This window comes from Callionymus lyra, chromosome 16 (genome assembly GCF_982586985.1).
Source record: "Callionymus lyra chromosome 16, fCalLyr1.hap1.1, whole genome shotgun sequence".
Classification (NCBI taxonomy): Eukaryota; Metazoa; Chordata; class Actinopteri; order Syngnathiformes; family Callionymidae; genus Callionymus; species Callionymus lyra.
The window spans coordinates 14,093,508-14,112,526 of NC_141833.1; the positions used below are offsets into that span (position 1 = coordinate 14,093,508).

Below are 19,019 nucleotides of genomic sequence, written 5' to 3' on the forward strand. Positions count from 1 at the left end.
GATTATAGTTAAAAAATAGTTGAATTATAGTTGAAAATTCTTCAGTTTAATTTGAAAATAGTTCGATTACAGTTTAAATTGTTTGGTTTCGGTTGAAAATAGTTTAATTATATTTGAAAATGGTTTGATTATAGTTGAAAATGGTTTGATTTTAGTTGAAAATACTTTGATTATAGTTGAAAATGGTTTGATTATAGTTGAAAATGGTTTGATTTTAGTTGAAAATAGTTTGATTATAGTTGAAAATGGTTTGATTTTAGTTGAAAATAGTTTGATTATAGTTGAAAATGGTTTGATTTTAGTTGAAAATACTTTGATTATAGTTGAAAATGGTTTGATTATAGTTGAAAATGGTTTGATTTTAGTTTAAAATAGTTTGATTATAGTTGAAAATGGTTTGATTTTAGTTGAAAATACTTTGATTATAGTTGAAAATGGTTTGATTATAGTTGAAAATGGTTTGATTTTAGTTTAAAATAGTTTGATTATAGTTGAAAATGGTTTGATTTTAGTTGAAAATAGTTTGATTATAGTTGAAAATGGTTTGATTTTAGTTGAAAATAGTTTGATTATAGTTGAAAATGGTTTGATTATAGTTGAAAATTGTTTGATTATAGTTGAAAATTGTTTGATTATAGTTGAAAATGGTTTGATTATAGTTGAAAATTGTTTGATTATAGTTGAAAATGGTTTGATTTTAGTTGAAAATGGTTTGATTATAGTTGAAAATTGTTTGATTACAGTTTAAATTTGTTTGATTATAGTTAAAAATAGTTGAATTATAGTTGAAAATTCTTCAGTTTAATTTGAAAATTGTTTGATTACAGTTTAAATTGTTTGGTTTCGGTTGAAAATAGTTTAATTATTTTTGAAAATGGTTTGATTATAGTTGAAAATGGTTTGATTATAGTTGAAAATAGTTTGATTATAGTTGAAAATGGTTTGATTATAGTTGAAAATAGTTTGATTATAGTTGAAAATGGTTTGATTATAGTTGAAAATTGTTTGATTATAGTTGAAAATAGTTTGATTATAGTTGAAAATGGTTTGATTATAGTTGAAAATAGTTTGATTATAGTTGAAAATGGTTTGATTTTAGTTGAAATTGTTTGATTATAGTTGAAAATGGTTTTATTATAGTCGAAAATAGTTTGATTATAGTTGAAAATGGTTTGATTATAGTTGAAAATGGTTTGATTATAGTTGAAAATTGTTTGATTATAGTTGAAAATGGTTTGATTATAGTTGAAAATTGTTTGATTATAGTCGAAAATAGTTTGATTATAGTTGAAAATGGTTTGATTATAGTTGAAAATTGTTTGATTATAGTTGAAAATGGTTTGATTATAGTTGAAAATTGTTTGATTATAGTTGAAAATGGTTTGATTATAGTTGAAAATTGTTTGATTATAGTTGAAAATGGTTTGATTATAGTTGAAAATTGTTTGATTATAGTTGAAAATTGTTGAAAATTGTTTAGTTTAAGTAGAAAATGGTTTGATTACATTTGAAAATTGTTTGATTTCGGTTGAAAATTGTTTGGTTTAAGTTGAAAATTGTTTGATTTCGGTTAAAAATAGTTTTGTTTAAGTTGAAAATTGTTTGGTTTAATTTTAAAATTGTTTGATTACAGTTTAAAATTGTTTGATTTCGGTTGAAAATAGTTTGGTTTAAGTTGAAAATTGTTTGATTACAGTTTAAAATTGTTTGATTTCGGTTGAAAATTGTTTGGTTTAAGTTGAAAAATGTTTGATTACAGTTGAAAATTGAATAATTATATTTAAGAAAGGTTCATATATAGTAGAAAATGTCTGATTTAAATTGAAAATGGTTTGATTTTAGTTGAAAATGTTTCGATTATAGTTGAAAATTGTCTCATTACAGTTGTAAAAGTTTGATCACAGTTTAATTGTCGTTCATAAATGGTTTAATGTAGTTAAGAATGTTACGATGTATACAAAACAAAAATGATGGATGATTCAAAGTGTACGATTGAATAAATCTTACAAATATACTGTAAACTGATCTGAAGATCAAAGTGAAAAATACAAGTGAAATACATTGAAGGTGTTTAGTATAACCTTCATGAACAACGATACAACTGAGAACGTTGCAGTGCATTATGGGAGGTGTGGCATAAATACTGGGAGAGATAAACACACTTGTTTGGAGAGTCTTGGCTCCGCATCTCAAAATCTGCTCTCTCTGTGAGTAGCAATAGAAAACAAACAAACATGTCGACTGTAACCATTTCCAAACCCCGGAATTCCAACAAACAAAGCCATGATTTGTTGGAGACGGGAGTCAAAATATTTCCAAAAAATCTGAGGCGAAAACTTCAATTGCCGTCTGTGCTTCATTACAGCTGATCTCACACACTGGCTTGATGGATTTGTCGTTTTCCTCTCTTCGTCAGAAACGTTTCATCAACACTGAACTCATGGTTCCAGCATCTAAAACATCGACACGTTTTTTTTAAACTTATTGTTTTTCGTCTAAAATTAGCTTGAGCCGCCATTTTTCCAATTACCGTCCCGTTGAGTTCATTTAGCCACCGACGCATCTGAAAACTAACCTTTGAAATCAAATCAAGAAACGCTGATTTACTTTTCAATATTTGCAACAGGAATCCTTCCTGTTTTCACCATCTGTTCATCGGTGCTACGACCAGAAAAGAAACTCAATTGTGGCGGCGATAGAAACAAGGAACCCCGGGGGCGACGCAGCCTACACACAGTGGATCCGAAAAAAAAGACTTACTTTATCAGAGACTTTTGTGGAGGTTTTATTCCCTTTCAATGCAAAGCGACTGCAGCTTCACCCGAGGCTCCACCTGATCTGTTTACAAAAAAAAAACACGGCGTTATTGTTGCACTTCAAGAAGCCGTATTAAAATCCAGTAAAAAAAGCATTTCGCTTCCTTATCGTCTCGGCGTCTTTCGGATATTAGCCGCTCCGGACTAATCTGGCTAATGACTTCCTGAATACCTTCAACTAGTTCACTCTCACCTCATCAAATATTCAACTGGTTTCACTTGTTTTTTTGTGTTGTTGTAATGTTTCTGTTCGCTAACGTCCAGAAAACCCCGAGGGCTAGCTGCAATTACGAGCGCGAAAAACTTTTCGCTGAAGAGGAGATAATGGTGCAACTGAAATGAAGCAGAATTCAATAAAAGATCGGAGCTAGGGTTGCACGATATTAGAAATATGTGCGATATTCCATATTGTTGACTTTAATTACGATATCGATATTAATGCGATATTTTTTCCTTTCACCTAAAAATGTAGCTGCGTGAAGGAGCGAGTACTGTAAGGGAGGTTCGTTTATTTCTGTGTTCGGCGCCAACATGATCGGAGAAAAATATCACTTATAAGGCTCAGTTTCGCGGGACTATCATCAGTTTCCCGCGAAACTGAGCGACATCAGAGAGGAGCCGCCGGCGCGTCGGGATATCACCAAATCAAAAAAAAATCCCACCTTCTTGTAACACTTTATAAATAACCTCACGCTAACAAATTAGCTCACGACGGCTGAAAGGGTTTACACTTGTTTGGAAGTTTCGCAATCTTAAAAAACGCTGGAAACAACTGAGACGAGATGAAAAGTACTGACAATATGTTGCTTTAGCAAAAGGGGGTTTAAAGAGATGAATGACTGGATCACTCGCGTTAAAGTAGCGCTCATAAATTAGTGTTACTTCCGTGTATATACCGTGGAGCAACCGAGCCTAGCAAGCTGCGCCGCACAGCTCACAGACAGACGGAGACGTAAACAACAAGACATAGAAGTACAATGTAAAATGTAAACTTTACAGAACGTGACACTGATTGGTCAAAGTGCGCATTTAAGAAATGCTTGATTTGTACAGTTAAAAAATTATAAATTATCGCACATTTTTTTAATTTGCATATCGCACATGCCAATATCGCGGTATTGATATTTTTTCAATATATCGTGACGCCCTAAACGGAGCTCTGACAAAAGAATAGTAAAAAGAATTTTAAGGTTCAGAAAACAAGTACATTTTTACTAGCCCTCATGTCGACAAAGGATCGGGATTATTTTCAGAGTAATCTGTGTATTTTTGGAGGCGGAACGTCCATACGACGCTCACGGCGATCTTCGTCCAAAAAGACAAAATTCAATAAACTGATATTTATTGCTATTTATTTCAACTTACTGTTTTGATATTAAACGTCAACGTATGCATATATTTTTTTTATCATAGTTCCTTTATGATTTATTTTTCAATAAAGAGTATAAAACAAATTATTTTGTTTGTTTACATTAACAATTAAAATTCACTGTGTTTCTTCATTATGGTGTAGCGATTAAACTCGCCTGCAGTCGACAGAACAATTAAATCCTGCGAGATCCTGGCAATGGCTGAGGACGAGAGGATACAGTCGAAATATTTTGGGCTTTCAGTTCCATTAATACAACCAAAAGAGAGTGGAATAAGCTAAATATGTAACTAAATTTCAGTGTTGTCTAAAATCCCACAATTTGCAAGTCTATCGGAAGATATCGTATCATGAGCAGAGTATATGCGATTAGTATATCACTCAAGCTCTACTTCATACTGTTACGTCCCTCTTTTACTAAATCCTTGACATGAATTTTTATAAAAAGCAATTAAATAAGTATATTTTAAGTTTGTCTATAGATGGATCTGGGTGATTTTTTTGGGGGAAAAAGAGCCTAATTTGGGGCCATCATATGGACATAGAATTTTGTCTAGAGTTAACTCCAAACAGGCAAAAATTACACTCAAAAATCATCCCAATCCTTGGTCGACAAGACGGGGAGTCGTCACTGAAACAAGTCAAAATGTTTTCTAGCTAACTTTGACATTGACAAAAATGTTTCTACCCATTGTGTTAAAAAAGTGCAAAGTTGTAGTGTCACCATTTTTGACATTTTTTAATTAAAAAAACAAGATCAAGGCTCTTGTGTTTTGTGTTTCCTGGTAGTGTCCAAAAATCATCTCATAGAAAGTTTCATAATGAAGAGAATTGTTTAAAAAAACAAATGAAAAACATCCACATGAATCAATCATTACAGAAAGTAAAAAATAATTTAAAAAAAGTCTCAAAATATTACATATTGCACCATATGTTACAGGGAAGCAAAAGAGTAGAATAAGTTATTTGTGTAGATTTTTGACTTTAAGAAGATTTACATCTATTAAGCATCATTGTTTACCCTTCAAGACGTTTGTCTTAGTCACATCATGATACATTTCTTTTTGGTAAACTTCCAAACTAGTGAAAAGAAGTAAAATATAAAATATAACACAACCTTGACCAACTGATTTCATGTTGAATTCAATTTTGGTAATTATTGGTCACGCGTTGATGCTTCACAACGACAACAATGACGAGCTATAGAGTCGACAGCTGTTGAGCTTCATCCAAAGTATTATTACAACATGTTTTATTTAGTTATAATGAGCAGCAAACGTCCACTGAACGATGCCGTTGATTCAAGTTAACACTGTAGTTCTCAAGGTCGTGGAGAATAGTTGGACTACAAGTAATTCAGGCTAGAGCAGACCCGGGCAAAGTGCAGCCCGGGGGCCACATGAGGCCCTTTGACTTTATTTATGCGGCCCTCGTAATGTCAAAGTATGATCATGTATAAATGGTTATAATGCATTAAAAAAATGTATTTTGAATTTATAATTAATTGACATTTTCACATAATACTTCCCTCCTTTTTGTGTGTAATTTTTTGTGTATATATTAATCCCTCAAAATATTTGTTTTATGTTAATTGAAGAAATGTTTTTTTTAAAAAAAGACTAAAATTGCAGCTTATTTAGCTCAAAAAATGTCACCGCCTAATGCCTTTTTTTTTTTTAGGGATTTTTTTCATCTTCCTTTTTGCTTGACGGCCCCTAACAACATCCTCAGAATTGAATGTGGCCCTTGAAGAATTTTAATTGCCCACCCCTGGGCTAGAGGTCAATATTGTGCTTAAAAAACACGAGTCACTTGATAAAAATTGATGAAATACGCAACAATAAAGGTCACGTTAGAGTATTTCTAACGAAGGAAGGTTAAACACAGAGTACGCGAGGCGTTCAAGTACTGTTTCCCGCTGACGTCTGCTCCATCATTTTTACCGTTTTACTTCCCGACGTGGAGTTTGTAACCTCATCTCTTAAGTCTGACACATCCACCCGATGTATCCAAGTTTCGGCGACGTTAAAATGAATAATGGGCCGTCGCGGCTCACACCCGGCGCCGGGCTCCCGCGGCAGAGCGTCTGTTTATTTCCCAGAGTGCCGTTTGTAAAGGAAATTGGTTTAAACTTATGAGCCATTGATCCGCAGAGAACAGTACAGTTTGTCATTCAGTGGATCTCGCGGCGGAGGACGGAGCGATAGAGCGAAGCCCGGGGAGGTAAAGACGTTATCAGGCGCTCGGTACCAGGAGGCAGAGACGACGACATGTGCTGCTCAAAAGAACGTTCCCAGAAACCATCGCCAAAAACCCGGGGCTGAATATCTTGATCTCGTCGTCGTTAACACGGACGACGGGAATTGACAGGTTTTTTTTTTTTTAAAGGCGATCGTAAATTTTTTTTACTCCATCTTGATAAAAAACGAGTTAAACGATGGTCAAGATTGAAGTTAATCGGATTCATGTCAAAGTCCATTACGGAAACTACAATTAAGAGAAAAAAAATTGTTAGAAAAATAAATAAATAAATAACCTTGTGTTTCCGAAGCTTCCCATCTTCAAGTTCCGACTTCCGAGGTGCTTGGAACGAACAGAAGAGATAATTAAAAAATATATTACATTTTAAAAAAAAAGGGAAGACATAAAAAGGTAAGTAAGTAATTAAGTAAGTAATATTTATTTATATAGCGCTTTTCCAGACTCAGGGTCACAAAGCGCTTTAACAATCAAAACAATACTCAAAAAAGTATATACTGCACAAGATCAGAAAAAAAAATTGCATTAAACTCAGGAATATTACTAAATATATGAATATATATAGAATAACATCATCCCACTGAAAATTGCAGGAAATTCGAGGGGAAAAATCTACCATAAAACACAAAAATATGTCATAAAATGAAATGTACCCCAAAAAATTGCACGAAGATCTGGAAATAAATTACCATAAAACACCAAAAAATTTAATTAAAACAAAATCATCTCCCCAAAAAAATTGCACGAAAAAATGACCATAAAGCAAAGAAAAATGTAATTAAAATAAAATCATACCCCAAAAATTGCACGAAAATCTGGGGTGAAAAAAACCCCATAAAACACTAAAAAATTCTCCAAAAATATTGCACGCAAATCTGAAAAGAAAAACAAAAAACTCATACACACGATTACAAAATTTTTCTGCAGGTGAAAACCTAATGCATCCATTGCATTGGAATTAAAATAATAATTATACAACTCAAGTGCAAAGAATAAAAAAAGGCGAGTAATTTGTTTTAGATTAATATTGTTTTACACTCTATTGGGAAGATTCGTCTTTTCTGAATTAAATGGTTTATTAAAGTTATATATTTAACATAACTAACCCTGAATTGAATATACGACTTTGATAAAAATTAAATTAGATTTGTGTTAAACCAATTATAATAAAAACACTGGAATTAAACCCAAAAGAAAGTAAAATATATAATACTATTACTTTAATGAATTATTACTGCACCGACAGATATTATTGATCATAGATCCTTTTCCTGGATCTAAGCAGTGCTTTCAATACCATCTGGTCAGATATCCTGAGGGACAAGCTGGAGCTGTCTGGAACGGACACTCACCTCACGGACTGGATTGTGGACTACCTCACCAACCGTCCACAGTTCGTGAGGACCCGGGATGGTGTTTCGAGGACTGTACTGTGCAGTGTAGGGGTCCCCCAGGGAACAGTGTTGCACCGTTCCTTTTTTCACTGTACACTGCAGACTTCCAACACCTGTCTCCCACCAGTCACCTGCAAAAGTTCTCGGACGACTCCGCCATCGTCGGCCTCATTAAGGACGGGGATGACGGGTCGTACCGGGGACTTGTCCAGGACTTTGTTGACTGGTGCCTGGAAAACCACCTCCAGCAAAACTAAGGAGTTGATTGTGGATTTCCGGCGGTGTCCCTCCATCTCCCCCTCACCACTGAATATCCAGGGACAGGACATTGAAATTGTCACGTCTTACAAGTTCCTGGGTGTTCACCTCAACAACTGCCTGGACTGGGTGGATAACACTGTTGCTCTTTATAAAAAAGGGCGGAGTAGACTCTACCTGCTCCGGAGGTTGAGGTCGTTTGGTGTCCAGGATAGGGCTAAACTGGACAGCATTATTAAGAAGGCCGGTTACGTCCTAGGGCGCCCCCTGGATCCTGTGGAGGAAGTGTCTGGGAGGAGGATACAGAGCAAGCTGGCCTCCATGAGGAAGAACTTATCTCACCCTCTCCAACACACACTGAGGGCATTGAGGAGCTCCATCAGTGATAGGATGCTCCATCCCAGGTGTGTGAGGGAGAGGTACCGCAGGTCCTTCTCCTCCCTGCTGCCATCAGACTCCACAACAAGAACACAGCCAGATAATATTTAACAGCTCCTTTTCTTCTTGTTATTTTTGTAAATATGTTAGTGTATATATATAATATAGGGCAGATTTGTATTCTATTCTATTTAGATTTTTTAAATTTTATTTTTATTTCTGGGTGTTTTTATTTTTGTATATTGCTGTTTAAACCGAATTTCCCCTCGCGGGACAAATAAAGGATTCTGATTCTGATTCTGATAATAATGTAAAGTAAATTAAATAAAGATTAAATAAATATAAATTATTAAAACGAAGTACGCTCCAGAATGTTATTGTTGAACGATAAATAAAAATACAAACTAAACAAGTTATTTGGTTGTATGTTGAATCCATGATAATAAAAAAAGAAAAGTGCATTTGACAGAAACGTTGCATGACTCAAGATCTTTCCGTGACCTTTTACTACTTCCTGCCGCAGCATACGAGCAGATACAGAAACACTGTCTGCCCTTTACAGGGAAGTGAATATTCATCAGTAAACACAAGAGCACGAGTCGCTCAAGTTCAGGTCGTACGTATGGAGTTTGTTCCCCAAATAAAGTGTTAACCCAACATCACGGCGTCCGTCGAAGCCGCAATGATTCAGCTGACGAGTCACATTACAGTGATTTCCTTTGTGCTCACACAAGTCATTTCACAGAAATTAGAGCAAGTTTTTTTTTTAAAAAGAGCGAGTGAAGACGGAGAGACGCCGTCGACGCCGGGTTCCGTGTATGGCCGCTGTGATCCACGTGTCGCTGGCGCGGCGAGCGCTTGAAGCAGATGAGAAAAGACATTTCCATAATCTTACATGAACACTGACTTTGACCTCATGTTACTTAATACCCAGCGCAGCTCAACACTTGAAAGGAAACTCTTATCTTCCGTTCTGATGGAGTTGAGACGCGCGAGGAGGACTCATCCCAATTCCTTCTGGTATTACTGAAGGTTAAAAAAGAAAAATCGACTCCATATTTTATGCAGGATTTCGTTTTGACACCATCGAACTATGAAATGACTGTCAGGAGGAGAGCCTTCAATCCGTCCAGTCAATATCAGCATTTTCTCAGAGTCTCTTTTTAATTTTATTACAAATAGTCCCTCGTTTTTTTGTGTTCGTTTTGTGTTTCCAGAGAAAAACATAGGACGTGTTTTTCTGGAAGCTTTCAAAACATTTAATAATGTAATTTATTAAGAAAAAACTCTTTTTATTATTTAAAAAAAAGCGTTTGTTAGCTCAATGTAATTAGTGAGATAGCTAACTCCAGTGCTCCTGTGATGTCACTTCCTTTAACAAAAAAAATTGTGTTTGTTAGCTTAATGTAATTATAGAGATAGCTAGCTCCAGTGCTCCTGTTATGTCACTTCCGTAAACCAAAAAATGGCGTATGTTAGCTTAATGAAATTAGCGAGATAGCTAGCTCCAGCACTCCTGTGATGTCATTTTCATAAACCAAAAAATGTGTGTTTGTTAGCTCAATGTAATTAGCGAGATAGCTAGTTCCAGTGCGCCTGTGATGTCACTTCCGTAAACCAAAAAATGGCGTATGTTAGCTTAATGAAATTAGCGAGATAGCTAGCTCCAGCACTCCTGTGATGTCACTTCCTTAAACCAAAAAATGGCGTTTGTTAGCTTAATATAATTAGCGACATAGCTAGCTCCAGCGCTCCTGTGATGTCACTTCCTTATACAAACAAAAAATGGTGTTTGTAAGCTTAATGTAATTAGCGAGATAGCTAGCTCCAGCGCCCCTGTGATGTCACTTCCTTAAACCAAAAAAAGTGTGTTAGCTCAATGTAATTAGCGAGATAGCTAGCTCTAAAGCTCCTGTGATGTCACTTCCTTAAACAAAAAAATTCCATTTGTTAGCTCAATGTAATTAGCAAGATAGCTAGCTCCAGCACTCCTGTGATGTCACTTCCTTAAACCAAAAAAAGGGGTTTGTTAGCTTAACTTAATTAGCGAGATAGCTAATTCCGGCGCTCCTGTGATGTCACTTCCTTAAACAAAATAATTCCAATTGTTAGCTCAATGTTATTAGCGAGATAGCTAGCTCTAATGCTCCTGTGATGTCACTTCCTTAAACCAAAAAAAGTGTGTTAGCTCAATGTAATTAGCGAGATAGCTAGCTCTAGCGCTCCTGTGATGTCATTTCCTTAAACAATAACCATAAAAGTGCATTTAGCTTAATGTAATTAGCGAGATAGCTAGTTCCAGTGCTCCTGTGATGTCACGGCCTTAAACCAAAGTATGGCGTTTGTTAGCTTAATGTAATTAGCGAGATAGCTAGTTCCAGTGCTCCTGTGATGTCACGGCCTTAAACCAAAGTATGGCGTTTGTAAGCTAAATGTCATTAGCGAGATAGCTAGCTCTAGCGCTCCTGTGATGTCACTTCCTAAACAAAAAAAATCCATTTGTTAGCTCAATGTAATTATCGAGATAGCTAGTTCTAGTGCTCCTGTGATGTCATTTCCTTAAACAAACAAAAAAATGGTGTTTGTTAGCTCAATGTTATTAGCGAAACTTCCTCAAACCAAAAAATAGTTACAACAAATAAACAAAACTATAATGAAACACTTTTGATGTCAATACATTTTGCTTCTATAGTTCCTCTTTGAAATAAAGTCCCTCATGTCTCTGGACTCGTCATACGGTGGTTGAAAGGATCTATTTATAACCGTGCGTGCATATTGTTACGGTAGAATAAGGTCCACGTGGGACTCCGAGGAGTCGTTATAATAATGAGAAAAATGTTTTCATTACGCCGTGTATTTCACAGATAATTGGAGGCGAATATTCCTTCACTGTCACTGGCTTGACCCGCGACCCCCGACATTTTCACGGAGAACAAGAGCCCAACCCTGATCCGGGACCTTCTCACGGAGGTTATCCTGGGTTTTTTCCTCCTCTTAAAGCGGAGTCGTAATGAGTGGGTGGCTTTAAAAAGCCGAGGCAACAAAGGTGCCATGGACCCCCTCATCCCTGCTCCTTATAACACAGTTCAATTATTCATTTGAAGTAATCCTGCCGCTGATGAAATATTCATCCTCCTTTAATGAGAGATGTATTCATTGAAACAGCTTTGCTCGGGTCGGGAAATATGGAGAGGTTCGGGTCCACGACACAGTGGTTGATCAGCATTTCCATTCATGATTAGCGATTCTCGCGACACAACTTAGTCGCACGCCGCCATCGTTTGCGTACGTCTGTGGCAGATGTAGTAGAATAATGTGGTGAGAAGACGAGAGATTGATTCGGAGGATATGAAAGATTCAACTCATGACTTATTTATGTGCATTTATCTTTTAGATTTACAGCTGATTAGAGTTTATTTAGCAATTGAAATCCTTTAGTTTTTAAATTCGTCTTTATCGAACGAAACACACGAGTGAAGACCGTAACGACCTTATAAAGTATATATCGCGATACTTCAGATCAATACATCGCAATGAATATAATCAATATATTTGATAATATCTATTAAAATTAAAGCTACTGTAATCTGATTCTAAGCAAGAAGACTTATTTTACCAAATGCTAAGCTAAGTTAAGTGGTTAGTGCTAATCTGTGCTAATTTGGGTAACTTACTTTAAAAATAGTAACTTCATTTTATTACTAGTTACTTCTTTCAAATGAACTTAGTTACTCCAAGTACTAATTACTTTTGAAGTTAATCATAATTTATTTTCCCCACAAGAACTTGAAAGCGCGAGTCATTTTCCCATTTAACCACATAAACCTATTAAATAAAAACAATAAACCTGAAAAACTATAAACCTGAACAAAATTGTATTATCAAACACAACCACATTGAAAAAAAACCAACAATAAAATATAGTGTTAAACAAATTAAATAACTTGGAAAAATAAGTGCAACCAGTAAGATAATCAAACCCATATTGAACTGATATGTTCAAATTATAATGTACTTGAACACACCACAGCAATCCCATTGTCATTGAACGCATCATTCGTGATATAATGTTGATTTTTTAAAATACAATTTTTTCATATCGCAAAAGGTTGCGATTTATTTAATTCGATATTAAATTGACTTTAAACATAAATGTTTACACCACACTTTTAGCACTTTTTTCCAGGGGTTGTTAAAGTATTCAACTAATTGACCATTTATGAGGCTTTAAGTGTTAAATTATTATGTTTGTTTTACAATTGAAGTAAATAAACCTGCTCCTTGTATTTCAACGGATCCTTAATTTTCTCTCAACAATGGATTTTTCACTTGATTTTAACAATCCCAAATATTATTGTATTATAGAAAAAAACATGAAGAGGACATAAAAAAAAAACATAATCAATGCTTCTGTTGAATATGTTAGATTTATATTGACTATTTTAATACAACATTTAATCCAATATTCAATATTTCCATAGATAGCCCACTTGCATCTAAGCACTTATTAGCCTGAATATTCATCACCAGTTTACCTCCACTAACTACATAAACATTTAGCATAAATCTACCGGTGCAGTTGTATATACGCAGCAACATGCAGGATCCCCTGGTAGTACAGGAAAGGTTTTGATCTTCTGCAAGAACAATTTTCTCTGAACCTCCTACTTGAGGCTTTGACACAGTTACACCTATAAATGCTCGGTTGTGGCACTTACGAGTCCAGAGGGCTCTCTTTTGCACATCAATTACTGATCCTCCTTTTTCTTTTTCCTTCCTCACATGATGATTAGTTCGTGCATGTGTTTTCTCTTTGATGCTCGGCGGAGGACGAGGGGAGTGGGCGGGAACAGTAGGAGGAGAGGAGAGGCCAGACAAAAGAGAAGCGAACAGTGAGTGATGAAAGTATCGTGGGAAAAGCGTCCTTCACTATTTGCGTCCCGACCGACGGACGGCAGCGCTCGCGGAGGGTTAGCTCATTAGCACGCCGGCTAGCAAACGCGCGTGGCGAGCCACGATAAACGGACGAAGCGAAAAGGCGATAACGTTCAAAGGGGTCGTGCATCAACTGATAGAAGACGATTCCATACGTATCTAGATATTAGGGGTACGAAACGATTCAGGAACGATACAATTTTAAAAAACAAAACGATTCGGTAAGGATCTGATCCGACATCTCTAGTCAATTGAATCAGTTCAACTGGTTTTTGTCTGTGAAGACGTTTCTTATCCAAGTGGCTTCATCAGTTCCAGAGAATAGTAAGTCTGACTCGCCCGCACAGACGAAAACCCAGTCCAGTCGACCTGATCTAGAAAGTAATTCTATATACCGTATTTTCCAGACTATAAGTCGCAGTTTTTTTTCATAGTTGGGCCGGGGGTGCGACTTATACTCTACAGCGACTTATGTGTGAAATTATTAACACATTATTACCGGTATATCATTTCACATGTTCTTTTCACATAAACCGCAAGAGGGCGCTCTAGGCCTGTGTTTATAATTTCGACGTAGAAGAGGAAGCGCCGCATCTTCTACGTCCAGAGTTAGCGGAGTTGTTTAAAAGTGAAACCGAGGATGAAGATTTCATTGGATTGTAGTTATTTGGAGTTACACGGATGGTTTGGTAAACTTCTTAGCATGTTATTTATGCTATAGTTATCTGAATAACTCTTAATATGTTATGTTAACATACCAGGCACGTTCTCAGTTGTGTCCTGTAACGTAACGTACAATTATTCAGCCTGTTGTTGCCTCTATTCTATTTTTATTTTAAATTGCCTTAAAACATGTCTGTTCTTGGTGTTGGATTTTATCAAATACAGTAAATTTCCCCCAAAAATGCAACTCAACTCCAGTGCGACTTATATATATTTTTTCCTTCTTTATTATGCATTTTGTGGCTTGTATCGATTGTAGCGATTAATAGTCCGGAAAATACGGTAGATATTTTACATCATGAATGATCCTAAATCAATCCTAAAACTGTGATGTTGTTTACCTTCATAGTGATACATTGAATAAAAGACTAGCCAACCAGTATTTTTGTTGTTTTCGACATGTGAATAAAGAACCATATCATTGTTTTAATTCCCCAAAAAGTTACACTTTAAGAACTTTGAAAAGCATCTCTGACGATGAAAATAAATTTAAAGCACCATTTGACTCCGAAGGGTTGTACATACATTATATACATTATACACCATAATATTTGTATTATTATTGTTATTATTATTATTATTATAGTTGAGTTGGCGCTAGCTTTAGCATACCCGAGCTAACGCCAAGAGACATAATAAAAAAAAGATTTAAGATGCTGAACTATCTTTTTTAATCAGGATCTAAAATTACTCTTTAATAGTAGTTATTTTTTGCTATAATACATTATACTCCATTTGACAATAAGTAACTGATATTTAGTATTAAACTTTGAATCACAAAATTGCTCCCCCTGCAGTCAACCTTAAGTACTACAAAAGCCGTTGGTTTACCCGTAATAGTATGTGTGTCTTAAATAGATGTTGAACCTCTATTCTACCTAGTGTTTTGTACAAAACTCTCTTTTCATTGAAATATTTACATTGGAAAGTGATCTTAAGCCCCGCCCACTGAAAACACAGTTTTTCTGGAGATTAAAGCTTGTTTAGCATAACCAAACCAACTCTCCTGTGATTGGTCAAACATTACATTTTGTCACCGCAGGTTATCAATCCCGGACGTCTCCACCCGCATGGTACTCGTTGTATAAACAAAGCGGGGCGTGATTACAGCCGGCTGGAGAAGACATTATTCCGTCATAATGGACTCTGCTCTCGTAACCTCTCGTTTGCTGAGATTTCAGACGGGGGAGAACTTTATAAAGTAATAAGTTGAAAACATGGTGAGTGAGTCAGGAGAGTTTTAATATTAGTTGCCCTTTAAGTATTTATTTTGTTGTATTTTGTACTGAAAATGACTCTGATGTTATTTACTAGTATTAAGTAGTATAAGTATTCTGGAACAAAAAAAACACAACAGAATCCTGACGACTCGAGGGACCTTGATGTTTGCCTCGCACAGATTAGTGTGTGAAGAAGTTGAATGTAATCATTAAAAAAAAAGATTTTTTGAACATCAGCGTCTCCGGTTCAGTCGAAGCAAATCTATAAATACAGCGTTGAATACAAATGTGTCAGATGTCTTAATCGCACGGACCACAAGGACTCCACAGAAGACGCTGAAGGACTGCGGAAGGACGAGATCAATGCTGGGCTTATATAAATATACGGGTGGATAAATAAACAGGGGGGGACAATGGGGACACATTTGACACTTCATTAAAAATCGCTCTGACATTGAACAATGTGAACGAGCGTCGGCTCCATTATCGCTCGTTCCGAACTGAGGCCATTTCGCCGCTTTATTACCCAACGCTTTCCTTCAGGTACTCCTTTTGTTTTTTTGGGGTTTTAAAGGTCGTGTTCCCAATACAGGGCGAGGAAAAAGTGCCGGATGTGTTTGAATGAAACCACGACTCGGACGATTTCGGGCACGACATCCTCCGAAAAAAACCTCGCTCTAATATCTTATCTGTACACGTGGACCCGACGGGCCGCTTCGGGGTCACCCGTCTGATTCCATCTGGGCACTCCAATTATGGGCTATATTTACACCCGGGCCCGGCTCTATCTTGTTTATGATTCTCTCCCGAAGCAGATAGCATCGGGTTCCTGGAGAGAGTGTTCCGGGGGGCATTCAATTAGAAAAGGAATAAACGTGATTGGCAGTTTTATTTGAACTGTCGAAACGACGCAGTTTTTTTTTTTCTCTCGCCGCGTCTTTCCATTTCCTTTCATTAGATGGCATCGAAACACTAAACAAATCATAGATAAGTACCGACGCAAGACGCCGCCGCCGTTCACCTCGACTCTCATTCATGTGTCACGCACTCACAAATTAAGCAACGGGATTTTTTTTTTTAACCAGCTTTGTGTGGATTAGCTTTGAAGAGTGTTTTGCTTTGATTAGTCTTTTCAGACAAGTCTGTGTCAAGTCCTTCGTAGGTATTTTTTAACAGAGTCCTAAAGAAACGTTTAAGAAGGAGGTTTATGTCGAGAGCTTTTCAGACGCGATGTATGCGCTGAGCAGCGCTTTACAATTTTGTTTTGATTGAAAATGAATGAAATTTTAAAAAAACACAAAAACCACAGATATTTAGAAAAAAAGGGAGGAATCGAAGTATAAGGTAAGGTAAGGTAAGGTAAAACGTTATTGATCCCTCAGGAGGTCTCCTTCGGGAAATTGTTTTTTACCAATAGCCAGCAATTTTTCATAAACAATAAAAAATAATACATAACAAAATAAAATAAGAAGAACATAAAGAGGAAGAACAAGATGACACAATCTAAGTCTAAAGATAAAGACAAAGAACAAGATGATACAATCTAAGTCTAAAGATAAAGATAAAGAACATAGGTCAAAGAAAAACAACAAAGACAAAGGATACAAAGACTAACATGGAACAGAACATCCAGATACTTTCACTCCACTCCTGCCCCCGAACTCAGAATTGTACAATTTAATAGCCCGAGGGATGAATGAGTCCCTGAGTCCATTTGTTTTGCACCTGGGTAGGAGAGTATGTAAATAATTATACATTAATATCGATTTTCCATCACAATTTTTGTTTTTTGCGAATGTAAAAAAAAAGAAGAAAAAATTATTATTTGGTTATTGTCTCTTCCCAACAACTATCATTGCAGTTTGTGAATTCCAGAGGTGTCCGAAAAAAAAGTTTGTATCGTCAGGTTGTGTTTAATGCTCAACATCTTAACTGTAAATGTAACAAACCAACATTAAACGACAGTAAATTTTATGAAAAAGGAAGATATTTTGAAAAAATTAAAATTAAAAAAATTAAAAAAAAATTTCAGATTAAAAAAATAACAAGTAAAAAGATCAGTCCTCAATTTTAAGATGCTATTTATTTATAAACTTTATTTCATTTTTGTTTGACTGAAATGCCTTTTTAAGTGTTTTCCCAAATGTTTTCTTTCTGTATTTATAAGAAGAAAAAAAAAATCACATTTAATGAGATTCAGACACACAAATAATAATAAAAAATATGGGAAGGGAAATGGTCGAAAATTACTATTATTGTGAGATTTTGTCATCTCAATCAAAACATACAGTTTGTTTTTTAAGCAGATGTTTTTTTTTTTAAATGTCATCCATGGAAAAAAAAAGGTTAATTTCTATCTGCAGCTATATTTCTTTGTTATTGTCTTCATCCTAACAACCTTTGCCATTTTTGTGCATTGCAAAGGTTTATGAAAAATATACAAAAAACAAGAAAATATTTTTGAATTTTAAGTCCAGTTGGAATCCAATGATGTGGTATTATCAAGTTTTGTGTGAAGCTCAATATCTAAATTACAAATCTAACTAATAGGAACAAAACATCAGCACATTTAATTCAAAATATTTTGGGGAAAAAAAGGCCAAAAAGAACATTTACAAATACTTGTGTCTTAAAAAAACAATTATTTATTAAATCATTAATATTACTTTAAAAACTGTCTTTGTTTTATCGTTTGTTTTTTTGTGTACTCATACTTGGACATGAATGTAACACATTTATATAAACACATTAAAATAATAATTAAAAAAAAACCAAATAACCCAAAACCTCTGTAGAGAGAGAGAGAGAGGAGGAGGAAAGTAAGTAAGTTCAGGAAGATTATAAACCTTAGAATTTACCTCAGGAGCTGGTATTAAAAATTCATATTAAGCATTATTAAGTGTCATTATTGATCGTCTCTATTTCAAAGTGACACGATAATATGTGTGGAACACTTTGGCCAACAGTGGTATTTAAAAGTGAAATGATGTCGAGTCCTTGAACGATAATCGTGGACTGAATGGTGACGTGAATACAGATCCATCTACAAATATCTTGTCGATTATTTATTTTGCTTCACTATAACCTTATATTTGTGTTCTCGCCCTTTTCTTTGGCGCTCCATCATCGTTTCAATGATCGACATTAAGAACTTTTTAAAACAAAATACTCCTACGATCATGATTGAAGGAGAAGCAGCAGGTGTAGCAACACTTTCACCTTTAGTCGTCATTAGAGTTAAAAACTGTAATTGTGTTTTAACCGTTATTGTCGTAAAGACTTGTCAAACTTAAGCTGTGTGCTGCTGTGTGATACATTGATGATGTCAAAATGTCACAGGGTCGGATTTAAATGGCCCGCCTGTGAAAAAGCTATTTCTATCCCATCATGCACTGGTTAGATTTGATGAAATTCAACCTCCACTCTGGCTTGGGAACATCTACGAAAACCTGAGACTCACTCACATGTTTCAAATGTTGAAGTCTTCCTCTCCAAGATCAACTGACTTATTACTTTATAAAGTTCTCCACTGTCTAAAATCTGGACAAACAAGAGGCTATGAGAGCCTTGTAATCTTCCTTGTAATCCTTTAATATCACGGACGTACTTAGTACTAACTGAAATCAACCATTTGATTTTAAGGTATTGTTATTATTCATTATTTTAT

General features: G+C 35.4%; 1 long non-coding RNA gene across 1 annotated transcript in view; it reads right to left on the reverse strand.

Moving 5' to 3' along the window:
• Positions 1 to 2,760: 2,760 nt before the first annotated feature.
• Positions 2,761 to 19,019, reverse strand: part of LOC148063828 (uncharacterized) — a 47,436-nt gene continuing 31,177 nt past the window's right edge. Inside the window, exon 3 of the long non-coding RNA XR_015713589.1 lies at positions 2,761 to 2,838. This is a non-coding gene — a long non-coding RNA (uncharacterized LOC148063828). The remainder of the gene's footprint in view (positions 2,839 to 19,019) is intronic.